Source organism: Hydra vulgaris, chromosome 01 (assembly GCF_038396675.1).
Source record: "Hydra vulgaris chromosome 01, alternate assembly HydraT2T_AEP".
In the NCBI taxonomy this organism is placed as follows: domain Eukaryota; kingdom Metazoa; phylum Cnidaria; class Hydrozoa; order Anthoathecata; family Hydridae; genus Hydra; species Hydra vulgaris.
In genome coordinates, this window is record NC_088920.1 from 33,302,151 (window position 1) to 33,328,893 (window position 26,743).

Sequence of the window (26,743 nt, forward strand, 5' to 3'; positions counted from 1 at the left end):
CACTCCTTGTTTTCAAACAAATTTTTTCCAAATTTTTTCTCTTTTAAAATTTTTTCTATAAGACCTAAAAGTATATTAAGACTGGGAATATTTACAAGCTCTATTATTTTATAATTTTTGTCCCCTGTTAACAAAGGGGTTGAACAACATTTGTGAACATTTTTGCATTTTTTAATTTTGCACCATCAGATATCCATTGGTCGTATAATCTGCACAAAGATTCTAAAGAAAAATGATCAGCTTTTTGAAAGTTAGGAAATAAGATAATGCAAAACAGACAAGGGTGGTTTGATGTTGCAGTTTGTTTTCCAACCATTTGAAGCAAAATCTTCAGATCTTTAGATAATATGTAATCTAAGGAAGAAATGTTCAATTTATCCAAAATTATCCGCAGATTACTTTTTGTTCAATAAAGGCAAAATGGCCAGTATAATAGTTTTATGTACACTTGTATCTTTGATATCTTTGAACGCATATCCGTCACACTTTCTCAATTTATTTGGGATTTTATTATTTTCTAACTCTGGTTTTGGGTTGCTGATAGAGTAACTTTAAGGAATCCCTGCTCTCCATCTGCACCTAATTTGATATCGACATCATTTGTTTCTTGATGCCTGTGATGAAGCACCATTGCTACAAGCTGTTCAATGTCATTGCAATACACCATAGGAGTATCTTTTTCTAGCAACTATTTATGAATAAAAATTCAAAACAAATACAGATTGCATTCTAGTTATTTTAAAAAATTGTTGGTAATAGATTACTTACCTCTTTGTTTTCATTTACTCCTAATAATAATAATGGGAATTTATAACCATCGAATAATTTTCTAAACAGATGGTTGCTCTCAGTCAGTTTAATATGGAAACTTTAAGTTCATAAGCAAATTATTCAAAAAAAATTTTTAAGCATCAAAACTTTACCTGTTATGTAGTTTTAGTTGAAGTTTGTTCAATTTATTCAAAGAAAAGAAAGGTTTTTTAACCTCAGTCTTTCCGACAGAGACAACAAGTTGATTTAAACCAAAAGTTTTCAAAGCTAAAGTGTTCATTTGAGGTCAAGCTTTTAATAGAACTGGACAGAACTTTTCCTTGCGTTGAAGGGGATGTTAATCTTAAAATGGCCGTCAAATTCTTTTGTCTTTCTAACTTTGTACAGGGATGTGGAGTTCCTTGTGACACTTGAACATAGCAATCTGGACAAATTAGTCTTTTTGCAGGTTTATTTGAAAAGTTTTTGGCACCTTTATGAACAGGTTTTCCCAAAACACATTCAACCATAGGGGCCAATATTTTTTCCATTTTTGATTTGCGCCTATTTTCACATATAAAACATTCACATTTTTTGCCTCTGATAACTCTGGTATTCAGGTCTAAATTTCATACCGTATGTCTAGTAACTATTGTTCCTTTAAAACGTAACTAAATTTTAACTAAAGTACATTATATATAAATATGTATATTTTACCTTCATAACACGGTCGCATAGTGAAGTAAGGGTCAGTCCCAGCAAGCTTTTTTTCTTCATTTTGAGTATAGGATGGTAGGAAGGTCTAACTTATTAGCTAAATAATCTTTCCAGAATATTGTTTTAATAAGATTTGAATAGTCTTTTTTCTTTTTATTTAGATTTTATATGTTTATTTGTCATTATTTATAGGTCTTAAATTCTTGTGTGTTCTGAAGCAGCCAATGCAAAGCATTTTAACAAAATAAACGTATTCTTTCGCATGCTTAGCTATTTTAAATGAATGCTTCAAATAAAAACTTATGATGCGCATTTATAATATTGGCATGATATACCAACCCCATTAATTAAATTTAAATTTAATGACCGAAAGCATGTTTTTAGTTCAAAATTCAACATTCGTGGTGTTAGAGAAGATCTCCAATCCAATATGGTTCCTAAAACAAAATTTTCAAACCTTTTTTTATGTTTTATTAAACTAAATTAAAATTTACTGACAGATTTCAAATTTCATCATAAAAAAATTCTTAGTTTAAAATTTACGACCATTCAAAGTTATTTCAGGGGGTAAATTTGTGGAATGTTAAACTTCTTATGGTGATAAATCTTAAACGAAAATAGATTTTTTGATTAAACTTGAAATCTGTTGATAAATTTTGGTCTAATTTATGATAAAACTTAACAAAAATTTATTATCTTAGGAGACGTAGTTCTAGAAAGGGGACAATTAGGGGTCGGAATGGGGCTGGGTTAGGTTTGCTCCAATTACCTAAACTTTTTGCAAGTCATCTTTATTTGATACCAGTATTAACATACTAAAAATTTGAGTATGCCACATAGCTCTTAGTTACCTATTTTGAACAACAAAATTACTAGACTATCTCCTTATATCAATTTTTAATGCTGTTTATGACAATACTTTTAAAAATAAACTCGACAAACATAAGAAAATTAACTAAAAAAATGAGAAACTTTAACTTTATTACTTTATACGAATTTTATTTTTAATTTGCTGTTCAAGTCACGCAACTACTGTTGTGTGATTCATACATTATCATATGTACATGTACATAATCATATGTACATGTACATTATCATATGTACATGTACATAATCATATGTACATGTACATTATCATATGTACATGTACATTATCATATGTACATGTACATAATCATATGTACATGTACATAATCATTTGTACATGTACATAATCATATGTACAATCAAGACTAGTTATAGATATTTTAAGTTAAATTTTTTAAACTTAATTCAGATATAGATTTAAAAATCAAACATTTACAATTTGTTATTTAACTTACCCCATCACGGGGTAAGTTAACGCAAATTTTTTTTTTTTTTTTTGAGGGCCGGGAAACCCCCAAGAATTTTTTTTGTAAATGAATGCAAATTTTATAAGTTACCCAAATTCATACTCTTTGAGACTACACTTTAATATTTTCAAAAAAAATTGTGCTGTTGGGGCTACAGAGCTCATAGAGTAAAAACCGAGCCAACTAGCCCTGGTCTCCTCTACGTTACAGTACAAAAATAAATATATTACGTTACAGTACATGCAAGTAAAATAAAGTCAACTTATAAGTATGACAAAAAACAGTAAAATTCATATTACAACATATTTATGCAAATACGTATTTACATAAAATTTATGTAACATATTACAAGAAGCTTCCCGTAATAAAATAAAAATATGCACATACACATACACACAATAATTGAGATTCATCTAAGTTTTAAAAGTATGTAAGTATATTTTCAGCGGAAAAAATGAGTTTTTAAAGATTTTTTTTAAAAGAATCAAACTTATTTAATTTGGCTAAAAATTAATTGTATTTGCAAAGAAACAGTTATTTCTTTGCAAATACAATTCGCGGAAAGAAACGGGCGATAAGTTGTTTTTACATTTATACATAAAACAAAGAATATTAAAAATATTTAGCTCGTATATATTGAGAGCTTTCATTCCATATAAAAGAGGCTTTGTACGAGCAAAACAGTCCTTTAAATTTATAAGACGTGCAACATGCTTCTGTTGCCGATTGAGAGGTTCAAGTTTACCTTTATTTGTACTACCCCATGCAATGTTAACATAGTTAATATGACAATGAATGAAAGAGTAATACAATTGAATTAAGGTACGTTTGTTAAAAACGCTTCTTGTTTTGTATAAAATATCTAAACTCTTTGAAATTTTCCCGCACAAGTTAGCAATGTGGTTTTTCCATGTTAAATTTTCGTCGATATAGACACCTAAAAATTTTGTCACTAAAACTCTTTCAATTATTATATTATCCGTATAAAGAAAAGGCAAGTTACTAGGCAGCAGATGTTTTTTACCACTTGGATTGAAAAGAATCCATTTAGTTTTATCAATATTTAATGACAATTTATTTAATTTAAACCATTCAGAAACTTTTACTAGTTCAATATTCATGTTGTTAAAAGATGTTATAATGTTATTATGAGAAAGAAATAAGTTGGAATCATCAGCAAACATGATTGTTGTTTGGTTAGAAGCTTTAGATAGATCATTAATACATAATAAAAATAGGAGAGGTCCTAAAATGGATCTTCAAGGAACTCCATACTCCACATTCAACAAATTGGATGATATATTTTCTTCTGCATAAATAAATTGCTTTCTATTACTTAGGTAGCTTTTTAGCCAAATTAAATTATTTCCAGTAATTCTGTACCATTCTAACTTATTAAAACGAATTTCGTGATCAATAGTATTAAATATCAATAAAATCAATAAAAATACCCAACGTAAATTGTTTTTTTCAAATGAATCAGATGATTCATTTGAAAGATGATTGAAGATGCAATTCTTCAATTTACTAAAAATGAATATTTCTAGTAAATTGAAGAATTGCATATTCAGTAGAGTTGTTTTTTTGGAATTTATATTGATAACTGTATTATAAATTGTTAATAGTAAGATGATTATAAATTTTGTTGTATAAAATTCTTTCTAAAACTTTAAAGAATACTGAAAGTATTGCTATTAAGTATATCTTTTATAGCATCAAATGAACTTATTATAATGTTGCCATTACCACCATCCGGACCTACTGCTTTGTTACACTTTAACATTTTAAAGGCGTTTTCAAACTCTCAAAAGATAATTTGAAAGAGTCGAGGTAAGAGTTTATTGGGAAACTTAGGTCTTTTATTAAAGTTTTAGATTTAGGAATTAGTTTGGCAAGATTTGGTCCTACAGACACAATATACTTGTTAAATTCTTCCGCAATCTCTCTTTTATCATATCAAAAATCATTATTAAGTTTAACTGTATTAGGCAGAGATCATGATGTGAACTTTTTGCTGCCAGTAACTTCTCGTATTATAAAGCATGTGCGTTTAGAATTTAGTTTATATTTATCAAGTAAATTTATGGAATAATTTTTTTTTCTTTTTTTCTTGAGACGATCAAAAAGGTTAGTGTAATTTTTATGTATAATTTTATTTTCATTTATTTTAGTTTTTAAGTATTTAATGCATAATATTTGTTTGATTTTAGAAGACCTCCGCAAACCCTTTGTAATCCAGGACGATTTAATACTTTTAGCTTTGAGATTTGAACTAACTTCAGGGAAATTAGTATTGTAAATATCATAAAACATTTAAAAAAAGGAGTAGTAAACTAAGTCTGCATCATCAGAAGAGTTAATACTATTCCAATGAATTAGAGATAATTGCTAAAAGATTCAAGGTTATTATTTGATAAATTGCGCTTTTTAAAAACTCGTGTTTCGTTGAATAGTAAATTTGTATCAAAATTTATAGAAAAATATATGATAATAGGATAGTGATTAGATATGTCATTTTTAACTATCACCTTTTTTAAAGATTCGTTAAAAATATCTGTGGTTAAAATATTATCAATTAAAGAGGAAGTTGATTGAGTAATTCTTGTAGGTTTGTTAATGAAAGGAATTGCTCCATTTTCAAATATGTCATTATAAATTCTTTTAATATTATTATTGACGTGATATTGAAAACAATTTAGATTTAAATCATCTAATAAATAGATAAATTTCTTCTCTTGGTTACTTTTTTTAATAACATCATTACACAAAAATGAATTAAAACTTTTAATTTCACTCGAAGGTGGGCGATAACAACAACGTATAATAATTTTTTTTTTTTAATTTAGACATCAGTATTTACTTATCTAAACCCTTATAAATCCTCTGGCTTGACGGCTTTTATCCTTTAATACTATGCAATTCCACCACAAAAATTTTCTATGAATTCTGTAACTCAAGAGCAATAACTTCTTTCTGGAAATTAGCCAATATTAATCCGGTCGATAAAAAAAGTAGACAAATTACTTGCTAAAAACTTTCAATTGGTTTCGCTAACCTCTGCTGTGTGCAAAGTCTTTGAAAATCAAGAGAGACTTTTCATATTATTTCGTCTTCCTTAGAATCGCAAAAATTCATTGATGTAACTCAATTTTGCCAAAGCCTTTGATTCTGTACCTCGCAAAAGACTTATTCTTCAATATTATCATTCAGAGTAAATGGTAAACTAATACAATGAATTAAGTTCTTTTTGGGTGACAGAAAACAGCGCCTTATGTTTAACAATTCCAGCTCTGATTGAAATGAAATTTTCGGTAGTGTTCCTCAAGTTTCTGTATTTGACCCACTCCTTTTACTGAAACTTCTCAAATACTTTCCGATGATATTAAACTCTTTCCTAAAACATTATAGCAGAAGTCATTGAACCGTCGTCAAATACTTGATAACTTAAACTTAACAAAATGATTTAAAAATGGTGTGTTGTTAATTATGATGAAACGGTAGTTAACATCTTCACTTCCAACAAGGCTGCAAGCAACCACTATTAAAGTTGAAAGTTACTGGAAGAGAAAAGATGAAGTTTATAAAGCAAAATAACCATTAATATATGGCTTAAAAGATTGCAGAATCAGTAAAACAAGATGAAGGAAGCGAATTCCAAAGAATAGATGTTCGAAGAAAAAAACTAGATAAGAATAAGAGTGTTTTAAGCACTTAGGAACATTCACAGTAAAAGAGTGAGACTTAATTGAATGAGGAAAAAAAAACGAATGATGCTCTTTCTCTTGTCTAAAAGAGAAAGGACATCGTTCAAAGATCCGCTCCAAATATGGCAACAGTATTCCATAAAAGGACGGATTTGAGGTTTATAAAGATCAAAAATAAAATCCGAAGTAATAAAGTGGTAAGAAAAAAAAGAGATACAACCTTAGCAGATGCTAATTTTAAATGAACTTGATACATGGTTTCTAAGAAAAATTGAAAGTAAAACTTTATCTTACAAGACAAAGGGTAGATGACTCATCGAGTACCCTACCGTTCATAAATATATGAAGATCTACATTATACCATTAACGATTAGCTAAAAAAAATTGGTTTTTATCTGAGTTAAAGTTTACCAGCCTCTGAGAGCCTCATACTGTAGCAGAAGTGAGATCTCTTTCAAGCTCAAATGCCCCCTTCAAGCAATCAGAGAGTGTTGGATCCTTACCAAGACAAGAATAAATGGTAATATCATTAGCAATCAATGCCACCTTTAATTTGAGAATTTTCGGGAGACCGTCAATGTAAATTAAAAAAGTATAGGGCCAAGAATCGAACCTTGAGAATACCCTGAAGTTAAAGGAAATGGAGAAGAGTGCTGCCCATTGAGGGTAAATTTTATGCTACAATTGGTAAGATAGGGTTCAATAATCTTAAAGATGTTACCGGATACACTGTAAGAATAGAATTTATAGAGAAGATCAGCATGTCAAACTTTATTGAAAGTTTTAGAAATGTCGAGAGCGATAGCCCTAACCTCTCCACATCTATCTAATGCACAATAAAACCTATTAGTTATTACTGTAAATAACCAGCAGTAGAAGGAGAAGATCAAAAACCATATTGATGATCAGAAAGTAAGTTATTAGATTCAAGACGAGATATTAAGTGTTTGTTAATTAAAGACTCAAAAACCTTGTTTATGATAGTAAGAAGACTAATGGATCGGGTCAGATCGCTCTCCAGAATTTTTGAAAATAAAGATTACAGATGCCGTTATCCAGCAGGCTGGAAAACAAAAATCTGATAGGTACTTGTTAAATAGTTTTGAAAGTATAGACGATTGCTCCATCAACGTTGTTGGTAGCATGGTCCGTCTAAAAAAAAATTGTTTTTACAGTTTTGGAATGAAATTTGGAATATAAGATTGTGAATCAAAAAATAAAGCTGTTAACCTATACCTTGACAATTTGGTCGGACATAGAGTTGTCAGATGCTTTTTTTTTTGAACTTTATCGAAGCCACACTCTTCCAGTATACGTTTGTTTTTGTACTATTTCACAACTTTATCTACAGCTTTATTTCTGCCTTTCTGAACCATGCTTTTGAAAATTGGATATGACGATTTTACTCTAAGATGTGTTTTCCTTATTTTAAAATAAAATAAAAAAGTTTTTTATTTGTTTTGAAATCGAAATGAATTTTTTATATATAACTTAGTTCAAAGGAATTAAAGAAAAAAAGAACTAAATGCAATTTCACAATATCAAAATAATTGTAATGAATGTATTGAGAAAGAATATTTGAAAAGTATTGGAGTGAGAGTAACTTAACTGATTTATGTAACATAACATTGATAATGTTTTAAAAAAAACCTTTTGTTTGGATAAGTGTTATGTAATTCGAATTTGAACTACATTTAACTTGGAGCCATTGCTATCAGTAAAAAAACGTAATATCAGTAAAACCACGTAAAAAAATAGAAATTGTGAAATTTCCATTTAACTTAACCTAAACTTTAATTTTATTTCAGGTTATAAAATTCTAAAAATCTTACAAAATATCTTGCAGAAAAAAAAAAAATCTTCTATTTTGTCTTAAATTTTTTGCTTGAAATTATGCAAATAATCTTCCTTTTTTTTGCCGTTTGATAGTTTGCCTGTTTGAAATATTGCCGTTTGATGAATTTACAATAACTACATACTACACATATAAATTTAGGCCGGAGTAAGAAGAAGACATAAATTGTCTTATCACCAAGCCCCGTTTACATATTGTCTGTGTTCATATAAAAGCAAATATATACATAACCCGTTTTAAAATGCATATAAATTTTTCAAAATGCTAAAAATGTCTTTGAAAGAACGTGAAACTATATTTCTACTGATTTAAAATAAAAGTATTACACGTGTATGAATGGATACACATTTTTCTATATTAATGTTTAATATAAATTTATTTAGTGATAATAACAACATTTTTTTTCTTTCTATTTTGAATTAAATTTAGAATAATAAAGATGTGAAGTCTGTTGTAATAAATTCTAATTGTAATAAGTCTTTTAGATTCTGTTTTAAAGTAGTGCTCTTTATGATCATTAAAAATTTTAATAAAATCTTTTATTGAGGGTCGCATGTGCCCCTTTTAAACGTGTGCCTGGGTAAAATGTATCCCGCGCCCGCCCCCTCCTTTGGGCGGCCCTGAACACCTGTTCAGCAACAATTAGAATCAGATAATTTGTTACAAAATATTAAATTATTATCTCAACTTAATGAACCTAAAGGTTTGTAATACGATTAGTGACAATTATGTAAAGTTTTTTTAATCAATTGCGTGTGGTATTAGGTCTTTATATCCGGAACAGGCTAGAGCAGTTATTTCATTTGAGGCAACATGGAATCAAAAAAGACTAGATGATATTAAGAAGCTTGATAAATTATACAACTAAGTGAAGAAGAGAATTTCTAACGAGAAAAAAAGACCAAACTGACCACTCAGATTCAACTCTCGCTGACTCCGGAACTGTTGATGCTTCACTAAGTAAGATCAAATTTTATTTTGACTAAATTTGATTTTAAAGTAAAATAGTAATTTTTACCAAACTTTATAATTTAGAAAGAAACAATTTTAATTTTTTATTGTTAATTTAAATCCTTATCAAATTTAATTATTTAATATACTTGTTTTGTATCATTGAATTATTTAATTTAGGTGTCGTTTACTATTTACAACAAAAGGCAAACAAGAAAACAACTTTTTCGGAAGTATCTAATTGGTGGTAGGGCCTCGTTAATCACAACCACACTACCATACTTTCAAAGGATTGTCAACCTTAATGTCAGGTCACCTGTCCAGCTGAAATTTGATTTGGTTGTAATGAAGTACTTGGCCGCTAGAATTATGGTAAGAGCAAAACCTCCTCTTTTCAACCGATTAGTCAGAGAGGCAGTGACGAACATGATTGTAACAGATCTAAAAGGCAATGCCGTTGGAGTGGCTTTTTACAACAGATTTTGTGGTTATTAAAGTAAGTCATTTAAAAAAATATTATTAACACGTTAAAAATAGGATTTTATTAATTTTTTTACCGGGGAGCGGAATAACATCGGATGACCAAAATTGGATTTATTCTATGAGGCCCTAGGTGAATTCTTTTTTTGGCACCCTAAAAAAGATTTTACAAAATTTTTTTGTCAAAATCAAAAACTAAATTTTCAGGGATTTTTTTAGCTCCATAGGATCTATATTTTTGCAATACTCTCCTTCATTATATTCTTTTTGTTCGGTTAGGAATGGATTTAAACATGAAACTACAATTTTTTATTTTATTTACATAAATTATATTTATTCTAAATAATTAATTACTTTTTTTTAAATTTATTTAGATATGTATCAATTTACTAAATATATAATATATAATAGCAATGATAATTTTGTTTATTAAATGAGAAATGACAGTTTTTTGAAATTCGTTGGACCCTAGCCGGGGCCTAGCCAAAAATATAGGTAAATCCGGCCTTGTGATTAACATAGAATGCCCTGTTAGTAATAAAGTTTGATATAAAATTTTTTTTTTTTCTTGTTCAGAAACTTTGATCCATTCCTTGGTTTTACACTTCACAGTATCTCAAAGAACTGAACCTTAGACAAGCTGCTGGTGTATTGTGGAAGTGCAGAGAAAAAAAAATACATTTCAAAACATTGCTGAACTTCTTGACCAGACAGTTCTTATATCCACAAGACCTGCACAAATAAACTGCACATCAAATGTCCAAAAGACCTGCACAAGTGATAATGCAGCTAACATGCTAGCAGCCATCCCAAAACTGACAGAGAAAATTCAGGAAAGCCTTGGGTGTGTTGACCACATACTTAACCTTGTTGTGACTTAGTGTATTAAGATTCCCGAAGTAAAGAATGCTGTTGATGCATTAAAGAATATGTCATTCAAACTCAAAAAAGCAGCATTGACCAACAGAGGATCAAGAAAGAGTGTGTCAGGATAAACAATCAATGTAGGAATGATTCAAACATTGAAACTGGTAATTCATTTCTTTAAACTTTTAAAGGTTTTCAACTTTAAGTTTGGATTATACATTTATTATATGTATATATTTTATTAAATTTATTATATTATATATTATTTATTTACTTATGTTAATATTTAGTTATTATATAAAAATTTGGTTAAAATATGCCAGAATAAAACTTTTGTTGGTGGCCCGTAGTTATTTTAAAATATGCCAGAATAAAACTTTTGTTGGTGGCCCGTAGTTATTTTGAAAAAAGTGGCTCTTTTTATGGCATAGTTACAAACTAAATTTAACAATGTCTATTAAAGAAAAGCTCAGCTAAAATGTTTTGAATCCCTAAATATGCGGTGCTCGGGGCTCTATCATCCTAGCCCCCTTAATTCAGCGCTAATATTATTGTATATTGTATAGTATAAGGCAACTAATTTCACGGTTTGAAAAAAGTTGCGTTTGGTATAACCTAATTTGACTACTTTTAAACTAAATTTTTTCGATAATTTTCCACAATTAGTTGAATTTGTCAAGATCATTGCACCTGTTAAAACCTGCGGAATTCCAGCTTGATGATAATGCGATCCGTTCTAAAGTTGAGGCCAGCTCTTAAGAGGATCTGGGAGGACTTTAGCTAGGGAGCTGATCCCAAGATAAGATAAAAAGTCCTTATATCAGAGGAATTGGAACAGATGAATGAGTTAGAATTTTTCCGAATTACTAAAATTCGTTATTCCCGATAATTACAGATATTGAAAATATTTCGTAAATTAATTTTCTTTTTTTTTAAATTTTTTTAAATTGTTTTGAGTATTTAGTTATTGAGTATCAGGTTCTACTTCAGGGGGTGAGGAGGACCTTCTGGACAAGGTATGGATTAAAAGGGGACATTACATTGAAATTGAGAGCCTTTTTTTTTGATCCCAAAATCTAGGACCCACTTATCACCAAGAGCCTCAAAACGTTAATGTTACCTAGGCCATTTTTAAGAGAATTCGGGACCTGGTTCGTATAAATCCACTCACCAAAATTGAAGAGATGTCTTTATTCTTTTCTTCTGACCAAAAACTAACCATCTGGTATGTGGTGTCCAAACTTTCTAATATCAATGGTTATCTAAATTCTTAACTCAGAAAACGAGAACTTAACTCAAGACCAACAAGGAGACTAAAGTATTCTGCAAAACCCCACAGTCAAAGTTGGAAAAGAGATTACGATTGTGGGACCAAAAACAAACTACAACCGTATGGAGCATTACTCCAACCATTTAACAAAAGACTCACACTTGCCCAACATGAAAGTTCAAATTACAGGGAAATGATTGCGCTGACGATTAAGGAAAATGAAGTTGAATTAGTACATGAATTGAATTCCAGAATTTTCGCGGAAATTGATGAGGAAGACTACAGCATTAAAGCTAAGATTAGGTAACTGGAACTTAAATGTAAAACTCGAATTTTTAAGGTTTAAAACTTTTTTTAATAATCTTTTTTGTTCTTAGGACAAAAAACGAGGTTTTCTGGGTTATTCCAGCCCACCCAGTTACTGTCGGAGGCAGTCATTAGCCCCATGCAGTTGAAAACAAACAGGTACCTCAACTTAACAGATCCTTATACTGCCAATGTTGATGTACTACAGTGGTGGAGAAGTTATCCTCAAGAGTATCCCCTTATTTTTTTAAAATTTTGTTTAGGTGCTCCAAGAAGTCCTAATGGTCTTATCACAGAGCACCGCGAAAAAGCATTTAATAGAAAGTTCACGTCTCCTTCCTAACCGATGTCGCAAAGTTTGTCGAGAGGTGGGGTTCGAACCACGGATTCTTTGTTTTTGAGGCAAATGTACTACCACAGAGCCACGGCTGCTATTACCAATCTTGCCAGAAAATATCTTTTTATTCAAATAAAAAAAATCAATTTGAAGATATATCTTTTATTAAAAAAACAAGCTTTATTTTAAAGTAATTTGATTTTTTAGAAGAGGAAGGGACCCGCTAACTTTCAAAATTTGAATAACCGAACTTTCGAACTTTAGTCACTCAAGTTTAAATTTGAATAATAGCCGATCGAAAATTTTTCTCATCTTTTTTCATTTAATTTGTTTGAACATTTGAAAAAGTATTAAATTGATTTCATTTTTCAGACATCGTCAGCTAGCTCTAAACAAGTTATCTCATCAGGAGGTGCAATTGTGACCTACAGAAGGTCAAAGCTTAATGTCGAAAATATCCGTATGCTATTTTACTGTAATAACAACTTGCCAAAGACCTTCCAAACTTTTATAAAGATGAAGCAGAGGAGGATGCTGAAGAGGAACTTCTTCAGGATGAAACAACTGAAGTCTTGGTAGAAGCTTTAGCCACAACTTTAGCCAAAATTCATTTTGATAAGGGAAATATAACAAAGTTAGATGTCAGTCCTCAAAGTCAATCTAAGGCTTGATCTTCTTCAACCAGTTAAATTACAGTACTTTCAAGCATATGAGCTGGAACCTCTTCAAGCAACAGAAACGGAAATCCATCAACTATTAGGATACAATTCATTGGCAGTGATTAATTTCATATATAAATGTGGAAAATGTTCTCTTTTTGTTCCTTTTGACAAATTTATATGCAAAAATATTGTTCAAAATCAGGAATACCTTTTTTCACCTAGATAAACCGTCCAGTAATTGACGTTTTTTCAACCTATTCCCATACAAATATTATTAATCCACCCATACCCTATTCTGGCTAGTTTATCTAAATAAAAAAATTTTTTAGAATTTTTAATATTGATTTAGAAAAAATTTGAAAAAACTAAATTTTAATTTTGAATTTGACTAAAATTTGAACTTTACAAATTTTGACCACTTCGAATTTGATTACTCAAACTCGAAAGTTCGAGACAAAATCGAGTGAACTCGACCAAGCTTATACCGCATGTTTTGCTGAAGACACTCTGGTTTTTTTATACCCACTCAAACATAGACCTTTATCACTATGAATCGTGAGCTTGACAACCTCAATGAATGGTTGAAAGCCAACAAGCAATCTCTAAATAAAACTAAAAGCAAATATATATTTTTTTCTAAATCCTCCAAATTTGAAACTTTGCCCCTAAAACTTACAAATATTTCAAAAGAAAAAACTAATTTACAACGGACATCCTGCATTAAATTTTTAGGCGTTTTACTTGACGAACAAATAAGTTGGAAAGACCACATTAATTAAAAAGAAGATAAAATTTCAAAGAGTATTGGAATTATGTACAAGAAAAGACATATGTTGGATAAAAACTGCTTAAAACTTATCTACTTTTCATTTATCCATAGCTATATCAGTTATTATAATATTGCGTTGGCCAGCATTTATCCATCAAAATTAAAGCGTATCTTAAATAAACAAAAACAAGCAAGCCGCCTTATATTAAATGCTAATAAATACACAAGTGCCAATCAACTGCTTAGAAAGCTTGGAGTGCTTAATGTTTATCAATTAAATATTTACAGTATTCTTTAATTCATGTTTAGATTTAAATATCGTATGCTGCCAAATATTTTTGACGACCTTTTTGTTATTATAAATCATAAATATCAAACGAAGCATTCATTGCATAACTATCAGGTACCAAAAACCTTATTAAAACAGCCTAATTTCTCAATAACATACTGAGGGCCACATTTGTGGAATTCATTCCTTCCAATTGAAAGTGAAACTATAACTTCACTTAAACTTTCAAAGTTATTTAAAAAAAACCGTTACTTGATTATGACATATCTCAAATTCTATTTTATTTTTAATATCTTCTTTTTTAATTCTTAACTTTTCTTTCGTTTGCTTAAAAGCAAAACATATTTTTAATCGCTTATTTATCTAAATTTGTATTTATTTCCTTTTTTTTATACATATATGTTTTTATGTATGTAAAAATATTTTTTTTTTATGTATAAAAAATGTAAAATGTTTATTTAAAAGTATTTATATTATTTTATTGATATTGTAAAATTTAATGATAGATTTATGGTAGTGAAAACGATACAGCGGGGCTAGATGATAAGACTTTTGTCTCCAGTCATATCTTAACTCAAAATGTTTTGTGAATAACGTATTATGAAAATGACGGAACAAATTATAAAAAAGAAATGTTTAAGATAATTATAATACCAGAAATAAGTCAAACTTAATAAAAGTTTGTACACTGGTTCTTGTTTTCTAACTTGCATTTATAGAATACTTTTACGATTCCGCATCTTTATGATAAGTTTAATATCAGATATATGCCATGCATTTCTAAATGTTAGCGTGTGCAATGACCTTAAAGGTTTATTGTGGATTTTATGGTACATTGATATAAACATTGGTATGTAAATAGTTTACCGTTTTCTACGAATAGTATTTAAAACCAGCAGTCTCTTTTTAATAATGCTACAACAGTTTAAAGAATTATTTAGAGGATTATTTAGACATATACTTGGCGAGTAAAATTCCGCCAAGTACCATAGATTTGGAATCTTATATTAAACCGTGTAATACTGTTATGGAAGAATCTAATTTAAATCTATACGAGATAAGGAATGCTTTTAATAGTCTTAAAAGTAATAAAATTGACAAAATTAGTGTAAATGTTGTTTAGTCAATTTTCGATATCATTGAACCGTCATTAAATCATATTTTTGACCTTTCATTTAAACTAAGTGTTGTGCCAAAAAAGCTTAAAGTTGCCGTAATCGCTCCAATTTTTATATCTGGTGACGAAACTAATATTTCCAACTACAGACCTATTTCCGTCTTACCTTGCTTCTCAAAATCATTGGAACGAATTATGTACAACAGACTTTATAACTATTTGATGTTAAACAGTTTGCTGTACTGTAAACAATTTGGGTTTAAAAAAGATAATTCGACTAACCATGCGGTTAGTTGAATTATCTTTTTTAAACCCAACACATCTGATACATGATTAATCGAACTGACTAATCATGTATCAGATGCATTCAATAATGACTATTTTACCTTAGGAGTTTTTATTGATCTGTCAAAAGCTTTTGACACTGTTAACCATAAGATACTTATAAAAAAACTGGAACTCTATGGAATATGAAATAAAAACTTACTTTGGTTTGAAGATAACCTGGCGAACAGGTCACAATGTATTATTTATAAAAAAATTGAAAAAGAAAAACACATTACATGTGGTGTGCCCCAAGGTTCAATCTTAGGACCGTTATTATTTTTATTATATATAAATGATATGTACTTAGAATCAAATATTTTAAATGTTATATTGTTTGCAGACGACTCCAATCTTTTTTATTCCAACAAAAACATAAAAGTACTCTTTAATATATTTAATGAAGAACTATTAAAAATAAACGAGTGGTTTACAAGTAATAGGCTTTCGTTAAATGTAGAAAAAACTAAGTTTATTTTGTTCTCCAAACCTAGTAAACGTGATGATGTTCCTCTAAAATTACCTAATCTTTTAATCAATAAAACATTTATTAAAAGGGAACCAATCGTTAATTTTTTAGGCGTAATACTAGATGAAAAATTGTCATGGAAACCAGATATAAAATACATAGAAAATAAAATCTCAATAAATATTTCCATATTATATAAAACTAAACCATATCTTAACACTGCTTCCTTGGAAAAAATATACTTTTCATTTATTCATAGTTTTATCTCTCACTGTAATATTGTATGGGGTAGTACTAATTATAGTAAATTAAAAAAAATTTATAGTAAGCAAAAACACGCATGCAGGATTGTATTTGGTGCACACAGAACTTTTCATTGCGAACCTCTTTTAAGGAAGCTTGGTGCCGAAAGTAACTATAAACTTAATATACACCAAGTTCTACAATTCATGTTTAAAATAAAATATGGGCTTTCTCCTATTGTATTTCAGTCTTACTTTAGTGAAATCTCGCACAAGTATCCTACTAAATTAACAACTTTATTGTACCAAAAACTAATTTAAAACTAAGTTCATACCAAATCCAATACCGTGGACCGTTTCTATGGAAACACTTTTCAAAATTTATTACAAAAAAAGATAATATTCAAAACATCTCTTTGGAACAATTCAGGAAAGAATCTAAGAGTCTCTTATTACAAAATGACTTTGATTAAAATATCTAAAAAAATAGTTAATGACACTACTTCTCTTTTGTTGCAATTTTATTTTTATTTAATTTTTTTTTTTTTTTGTTAAAAAACTTTAATACTTTTATATTGTTGTTAATCTTTGACATATTGAGTTATATTTCAACACTAATATTTATATTATATTATGATTTATATTGTAACTAACTGTACTATATTGTAACTAACTTATATTGTAACTAACTGTGTAAAATTCTTATTATGTACTTAGCTACTTTTCTTTTTTTGTATATAAACTGACGATTTTTTCAATGTAAATGGCGATGATAAGACAGTTTATGGCTTCTGCTTGCTCCAGCTCTTTTATTTATTAACACGATTTATTTCAACGTAAATTTTAATATACGGCAAAAAATAATAACAATAATAATAATAATAATAATAATAATAAAATAAAATAAATAAAATAAAAAAAACTGAAAAGATTTTAAGAGATTTATACATATATTATTTTACTGTTGCACAGTGGACCAGAATGCACTTTTACTGGACAAAATTCATAACTAATTTAATATTAGAGCTATATTCACTAAAATTAGTATGAGTACTAATATGATGTCTGTCCTTTTTATGAAGGTAATATTTTTTTATTTCGTTGCTATGGATACCTTTATTTTGCTTAGCAACAACCTACTTTTGTTATCTGCAGATATTTTATAAGTGCTATATTCACTAAATTTGGCATGAGTACCAATATGAGATCACACTTCTTACGAAAGTGATAATTTTTTAAATTTAGTTGTTATGGATACTTATATTGCTTAGTTACCGGATACTTTCCTTAGTTACAAAGTGGTAAATTGATATTTGAATATCTTATCGGATTTTTGACCCACCTATATTGAATAAAAATTGAGTATTTAGGTAAATAATGTTTTAGGAATAATAAAAGCAAAAAATAGTGCAAGAAAACGTTATCAATTTTAAATTACATCAAAAAATTATAAAACAATAATATCGTTTGAAGATTGTTTAAGTAATTGTAAAACATCTGAAGGAAATGCTTTATGATTTGTTTGGTGTGATGTTGATTTACGCAATGATGAAATAACAGGAACACTGGAAACTAGGAGTCTTTTGATAAGATCAGTATTTGATGCTTTTCTGGATGTTTTTTGGCTGAAATTTTCGCGATAAGATTTAAAGTCTTTATTTCTAGCCTCTTGAGCTTCCTCTGACATAAGTCCGATGGGTAATGTAAGGCTTTTAATTATGTCATGTCCATGTATCAATACTTTGTGAACTGATTGAGCCATGTAATACCATGGATAAAGGGACACATATAGTCTAAAAGTGTCAAAACAATAATCCTTGAACTTTAAGCAGTCTATTTCATATCCTGAAGAGAGCGTTACCAAGATAATGTAAAATCTGAATATAAGGTTTTGGTCAATACCCAGAATTTCAGCTGTTTGTTCATATGCTGCAAAAGCACGCCTTGAGGTATTGCCATCATTACTTGTTCCAGAACCACCACTTTTAGGGAAATCAACAACAAGTCCCATTTTGTTCATAAATCAGTCTGAATCTTTTGTTTAGCTACAGATGCCTTTTCTTTGTGTTCTTTAGATCTTGCTTGCCACTTTCTTGTTTCTTTTTTATATGCAATGTGCAATAACATCTCAAAAAATCGAATCCATGCATGAAGACTGGAAAGACCATATTTGAACTCTCTGTTAGTATAATCTATATTAAGGATATCAAGACTATTCATATTTTTTGGAGAGACACCACACACTGAACAGCATTGGTATAAGTTATTTTTTTCAGATAATATTGTTTGAACCTTCCCATCAATCATTGTAAGTTCAATAATATAATTCACTTCAATAGAAGATCCGCAAACCTCTAATAAAATCATACCCAAGCTTTCTATCTCACTTTTAATGTACTGATCTTCTTCAATCACAGATTCCTTGGATTCCATTTTGTATGCAAATCTTATGGGTCTACAATAGGCTGTGGAGGACGACTTTTGATTTCTCCAAATAGGCACCTTTTCGTTGCTGTTGTTAAATCCAGTCAAATCCAATGGGACAAGACAAGTAATAAATAATGATTCTTCACGCTTTAAATCTCTGTTAATGTCGGGTATCTGATAAAACTTGTTTATAAATGCTTTGGCCAGTAGCACCATCAAAACCAGCCTTACACGTTAGTGTCATTGTTTTTATTGCTTTGTCGTTCAATATCAAGTGCCTTAGCACAGGTTCCTGAACTGCACAGATTCTTTGCAAAGTATGAGTCATTAAATCTTTTAAAGGAACTGAAGCTGAATAGTCCTCCACTGTTATGTTTGCAGGATAACATTTCAATTTTGCATCTCTGACATCATTGTAAGCGGGGTAGATGTTACATTCTTTCTCCAAGGCTCCGCTTCTAATCAATTGATAGGAAGCTTTTGTCAGACTTGCATCAATTATTAAAGCTTTTGTCAGACTTAAATCAATTATAAAATTGAATATTTAGTTGCTTTATCTGTATTTGATATATTTAAAACATTCTTGGCAGCAATAACAACAGATTCATCTCTAAATTTTTTATTAGCAGCAAAAAATAATTCATTGGATGAATGAGATTCAATTAAACAAGATACACGCCGTTTTTTAGTTTTATTAGAACTATTATCAAATGCAACTGGTTTTCGACCACGTCTACTTGCAGTTGGTTCATTGTCTTTTTTTCTGACAATTAAATATTCATTAAGCCAGTTCACAAACTTCTTTTTAAAATTTTTCACAGTATAGTTTGCAGATTTCCACTTTTTTTTATACAAGTAAACAAATCGTTAAACAGCATGTCTAAAATCAACGTCTTTAAAATCAGCAAATTTTGGCTGAATAAATTTTAATATATCTTCAGTAATATTTTGTTTTGAAATACTAAGATTGTTTTTTTGGAGAAAATTATGAATGTCTAAGTTTAACAAAACCATATCTAAATAATTATTGTAACAAGTATTTTGTATTTAAAAGTAAAATGTTATAATATATATGCCGCCTGGACTACTAATACTTGTTAGTAATTAAGTTACTACAAGTGTTAGTAATTAAAATTAAAAGTAATTAAATTACTGTCAGTGTTAGTAATTAAATTACTAACAACTACCGAAAATATGTTGTTGCTATGTTATGCAAAGTAAGGTATCCATAGTAACCAAAAAAAGTTAACCTCATAAGAATTCTGAATCTCATTGTAATACATACCCCCAATATTGTGTATTTAGCGCAAGTAAAATACTGTTAAAACAACGTTAATGTAAAAATGAGTTGTTGCTATGCAAAATTTAGTACCATAGCAACCAAGTTAAAGCATACATAAAATCTGAACGGGGATTTAAGGGGACGAGCAATCAATTAAAACTCGATTGAAGCATCATATAGCTCAAATAAATATAAGACAACACATGGCAAATTGTGGTAATTATTAGTTATTGTGCGGCAAAAAATAAGTTTCTTAAGAAATTTTTTTTTTTAATCTGTGATTTTCAAAGTATAACTGAGATAACATGCTATAACAAATTTATTTCACACATTGGTTTTTCTTATCTCTAAATACTCTAGAATAACATGTACTAATTTTTTGTTTCAAAAACGTAGATGTAATTGAAATATAACACAACGTTGATGTCACCGTTAATTACTTATTTATAATTTTTATTTTTTTTTATTTTATCTCAATATTCAAATGCTTAGAGTCCTGGTAACTAAGGGATTTAATATAAATAAATTATCAATAGATTTCTCCTAATATATGTAGATATTAAAATTAAATAGGTTTTCAAGATTAGACAACTAAAATTTTTCCCATTTTGTCCACCTACTGGCCCACTGTGTGTTGGTGTAATACAATCAGTGAAGGTATTCAATTTTATCAATTTTTTTCAATTTTATCAATATATAAAAGTAGCTATGAAAAAAGAAAGTTTTAGTTTACGAAAATGTTCAGCAATTTTGCAAGAGTTAAATGCAGAAATAGAAGAATACAAAACCTTCGTTGAATGAGGGAGGTTGTTATGCTAAGATTTCTCGTTCTACGGCTATCTTGCTAACTGTTGCAATTGACTCTATCTATTTTTTTAAATTCTATCGTGTGTTAAATGCAACTGATAGACTCTATGTAGGAGGTAATTAAATTATTTTTTCTAAATGCAGTATCAAAGTCATTTTTGAATGCCAACACTCTGCTTCATTTTAAGCAACTTTAAGGTTTTATCCTAAGACCTATATTGTTTCTTTTCTAACCTAAATGATCCTTCTGAAAATCTTAAATTTAAAGTGGTTCTAATTGAAAAAAAAAGTCTTAAACTTTCAATCGCTTAGAACAGGCAACCAATCTTAAATCTTATCTCTCTTTTGTTACAGCATCGGGCTTTACAGTGGCTTGTAAAATTAAACTCCAACAAAACTTAGTTGTTTACTACAAGCAACTATTGCAATCATGTGAACATTCCAATATTGATGAATAACAACTCTCTCGCTTAGTCCTCTTCTTTATGTCTTTTTGATCATTATTCTCTACTCTCATGGAAAATATTACTACAATCCATAGCAAAATGATCATTAGCTAAGGTTGCTTCTCTTTATTGTGCTTGCCATTTTCGTACTCCTGATTCCATTCTTTACCAATAAAATCTTTTATTCGCCCCTGTAAAGAATTCTTTTTTATTATTTGGTTTGGTTTTTCTAATGATGCTTTTTCTCTTCTAAAATGCAACCAAAAATGCATTGTAGTTAGACACGCTCTATTTGCTAAGTTTGAGCCACTTTACCGTTGTTGTAAAGTTGCATCTCCTTCTCTTTTCTAAAAATATTACTTCAGTATGTGCCTAAACAAGCTATCATTTCGAGTTCAATCAACCAAATCTCATTCTCGTTTTACTCGTCATTCATTATTGTTGCATCCTTTACCGGTCCATTGTGTAAAGTTTTTGTTTTCAAAATTAGTAAAATGCCAAAATAAGAGTAACTTAACTAGACTTTTGAGAGTTACATCATATACATTACGGTTTGTACATCATCTCAAAAAAAGAACAAAAAGACAAGCTGGTATAACTGGTGAACCAAAAAGAAAGTTCAATAACTAAAGTAGTTGTGTACTAACTGCCCAGTAGGCACGCAACGTTTTATTCGCGTTTCAATCACGTGTAGTTTAGGTGACTTCGTCTAGGTTACTATTTTACGTGAAAGTTACGTGCCAAAATATCGCGTCTTTCGGAACTTTTTTTATTTTTAATAAAAGCCTGTGATAAGAAATGTGAAATAATATTTTTTATTATATTAATTTTTTTTTTATAGTATAATTTTTGTACTCATTATATTAGTTATAATTATTTTACTGTTATGATATTATAATTAATTTTTATTGTAGTTTTATCATAATTAAAAAAAAAAAAAAATTGGTTTATATAATATCTTATAACGCAATGCATTTGAAACAGAACTAAAAAGTCCAATATATTTTAAGTTGTAATATCTAAAATCCAAATTATATCAAATTAAGTTAAATAAATTAAAACCAAGCGTCCCTATTTGCCACACAAATAAGATTAAAATTAAATACAAGGTATACTTTTTTCCTCACAGCTGCTGTTGACAATCTTTTCACCTCGCAGCTGCTGTTGACAGTCACTCAAACCATAATGAGTGAAATATGGAACAGAAGATGCCAGCATATGTTTAAGAATTCGAAAACTGACCCAATGGCAGTGATCAGGATAATTACCAGAAACATCAGGAATATTATTACTTTAAAATATAATTATTATGTCCGTAGAAATACCACGCAAACATATGAGCTAAACTAATACACTGGCTCAAGAACTAAATGTTTACTTAAGTGTTCCTATTCCCTGAAAATATATTTTACTTTTTACAACAAAAATATTATTATATATATAACTAGACAATCACTGCCAGCCCTTAATTTATGATTTATAATTTATTATTTGCATGTTTTCTGTTTTGTAACGCGATGTTTGTATAAAAGATATACTTTATTTTTAAAATATATACTTGACCCTATATATAAATGCATATATAGGGTCAAGTAGTTATTGTAAAAATAAAAGCATATATATTGATGAGTATTTTTGGATAAACCTATGTTAAATTTATGTAAAAAAGCTTTTTTCTATCATAAACGCATGTTATAAAACGGAAATATATACAAAAAAAATGTAAAACTTATTGTATACAATATAAGTATATTTATTAATGCAGAAATAGTGTATAAAAATTGTAAATATTTATTATTTTGTAATAAAAAAATAAAAATAAAAAAATCATTCTTTCTACTTTATGATATAATTGATATAATTAATTCTACTTTATGATATAAATGATATAATTAATTCTACTTTATGATATAATTTTAGACTCGCGAATTTGTCCATTTTGCTTACTTAATTTAGCACAAAATAAGTTATGTTATAACAAATTTAATATCAAATTAAGCTACATGGACAAATTATAAGTTCTAGCAGAACTTATTCTTGAATCTTGAGCAATAATAATGTCTGTAGAACTTCTGCATACATTATTGCTCAAGAGCCGTTTAGATAAAAACCAAAAATAGATTTTCTTCCTTTATTTTGTTTTTACCAACAAGGTTAAAGAATTTATCCAAGATAATATCAATAAATAAATGTGTTATGTTATTTATTATTGATATATGTATATATTATTATTAAATACTTTATCTTTTTGTAATATATGACATCTTGATCTCGTGCTTTACTTGTTAAAAAAGGTTAATACTTATTTATTTCATTTTTTTTATATTATTTAAATATTATATGATTAATATATATATTTAAATTATATTTATGAAATTATTGTTATATATATTATATGACTTTTGCCATATAATATATATAATAATAATTTCATTATTATTGTATATAAATTCATTATTATTGTATATATTATATGACTATTACTATTGTTATTATGTATAATATAAAACAGGTTACTAACGCGGGTTTGTTCTTTGTTTTCCCCACAAAAAGATGATTATGATGCTATATGGCACATATATCTCCATATGGCACAGTGTGCCCAGAGCATGAAAAAATTCATTTTTCGAATATTTTATTTGTTAACTTTACATAGTATATTATATTGTGTAGAACATATGTAGGTCAGTGCAAAAAATATTTTCGAAATTCATCAAACCATTTTGTTGTTATAGCTGTTTGAAGTTGAAGAAAAAAGTGAAGTAAAATATTTACAAATTTAAAATTTTAAAATTGTACCGATACTGATTTTTTTGTACCGACACTGATTTTTTTGTACCGATACTGATTTTTAACAACAACATAGAAGTGCTATACAATAAAAACAACTCCATGAATATAAAACATTTTATCTGCTCTGATCTGGAAATGATATTGAATTTGTGAATTATTTAAATAAAAATAAAAGTTGAAGTTTAAACATATAATTTGTGTAGGTTTGTTTTGACCTAAAAAAAATTCTAAGTTATGTAAAAATATATTTCTTTGATTAAAAGCAAAGTGACAGGAAAAAAAAGGCCGCAGGAGGCTGCAAACAAACTCAATTGTTTCATATAATATAGACTTTCTATTTTTATGTATAAAAATTCCACAGTCCGGTTATCCCCGGAAATTGAGTAATTTAAATTTGAACTTAGATTGTTCGTGCGTGTTGATATACAAGGTTCCGTGATTATGAAATCACTTTTTACAGACAATCCAATAATACCTTTGATATCTTGTGTAAAAATGTTATTGGTAAAAAAAGAAGAATTTGAAGAATTTTTAATAAACTTGAACATTGAATTCAGTTCATTGGATAAAAAAAAATAATATTGTAGTCGAATTAGAAACTTGTGGTCGAATTGGAAACTTGAAGAAAGGAAGTTGGGATAAAACTGGGAATCCACCAGCAGCACAATCATCATTATCATCATCATCATCATCATCATCATCATCATCATCATTATCATCATCATCATCTATGATTTATATAAAAGAAGAGGGAGCTACACAGGCTAAAAAAGAAGAGAAATCAAAAAGATTTCATCCCCCATGAACACTGTTATCAAAGATACTGTCGAGTCTCTGCTTGATATGACCTGGTTTTTTCAAAAATAATTCCAAATTTACTCTCTACATTTACATTCTATACACGTAGAGGGTATTTAGACTTCATGGTTCTAGAAATCACAACTCTTGCCATTACTTTTCTGATCCTCAAACTATAGACTTAAAGGGAACAAACTATATTTGCTCCTTTTGGTGTCCCCTTAAATTTAAAGATTCAAAAAACCAAGTAATCTGGACTAATCCAATCCCATTAATTACATTAATTTGACAGGCCTGTTACTCTAGTTAAAGTAAAAGAAACTAGGAAGATTGTAAAGGAGTATTTTAAATGAAACTCAACCTATTTACAAATATTTTTAAAAAAGAGGTAAATATGGTTGGTTTTTAAATAAAAACGGTAGATTTATCGGTAGGTGATTCTGGTGCTTTTTACTATTATTGCAATTATTCCAGAAGTGATGCCAATGACCTTGTATGTATTCTACATGGGTTCACTACTGCTAAAAGCTTATAAATTAGGAAAAAGTTGTAAGGCGAGACAGATGTCATTGTAAATAAATACACATGTCATTTACTTCAGACTTAAGAACACAACCAAAAAAAATAAAAAAGCCAGTAAAAAAGACTTGTGGAAAACTTGGACATACAACAAAAGGGTGTAAAGTATTATGTGAAAAATGTCCTTTGTCAGAAAAAAATGATAATTCAAGAATGTTTTTCGTGATCATATAAAATCAATAAGACTTATGTCTATGTATATTTGTATTTGATATTAAACTATTTTGAACTCAAATATACTTGATTTAGAGTATGATATAATATCATTTTTCAACAACTATATTACCCATATATTAGTCATAACTAGAGCAAATTAGTAATTATCATATATTAGTTATACGTCATGCCAGAGTCATGTAAGTTGACCTCAAAGCAATATAGCGAGCTAGTAACTTTTTGGTCAAAGGGATCGTAGCGGAGGGCGGTTGCAGACAAATTAAAAATATATATATATATTTTTTAATTTATACATTATAGTTTATTTAAAAAATTTAGAAAAAGTGGGGGCATGACTCTCAGCGCTCCTCCCCCTCCCCCACTGCACACACGTAAAATTTAACCTCAGAATCAGATTCTTTGACCCAAAAAAATTATATACTACAATTTTTCAAGATTTTATTGATAATAAACGGAGTTATGAATTTTTTCCTAAAAACCACATTCTGGGCACACTGTGCATGGGTAAGGAAAAACATGATAAAAAATCCCCACTATAATATTATGTGGTTATGTGGTAACTATTACATTTTTATAAATTGTTTTAATTTTTCTGTGTGCATTCTAAAATGACATTTAATGTTGTTCAAAACTTTGTAGATTATTCATTTGAAGCAACTTCGTGGGCTTTGCATCTAGTGAGTTAATGTGTGAACGAGTTAATACAGAAACAGATGCAAACATAAGAAGATGGAAAACAAAGAAAACAAATTATTTAATCAAATGTTATCACATAAGGTGAGTACAGGTCTTTTTCTAATCACGTGCATCAGCTATTAACTCTTTATATAGATATAGATATATCTATAGATAGATATTATATATATATATATATATATATATATATATATATATATATATATATATATATATATATATATATATATATATATATTTATTTTTTACTTCTTTTTTTTAATTATCTGTCGAATTTTTTTTTATATGTTTTTTT

At 28.7% G+C, this 26,743-nt stretch overlaps 1 protein-coding gene and 1 long non-coding RNA gene across 2 annotated transcripts in view; both read left to right on the forward strand.

The window, feature by feature from the left end:
* Positions 1–26,743, forward strand: part of LOC100200765 (UDP-glucose:glycoprotein glucosyltransferase 1) — a 118,439-nt gene that overhangs the window by 72,480 nt on the left and 19,216 nt on the right. The window lies entirely within an intron of this gene.
* Positions 3,953–26,529, forward strand: LOC136075295 (uncharacterized). The gene is made up of 4 exons (XR_010635814.1): positions 3,953–9,320; positions 9,492–9,807; positions 10,368–10,822; positions 26,392–26,529. It is a non-coding gene; the product is annotated as an uncharacterized LOC136075295 (long non-coding RNA).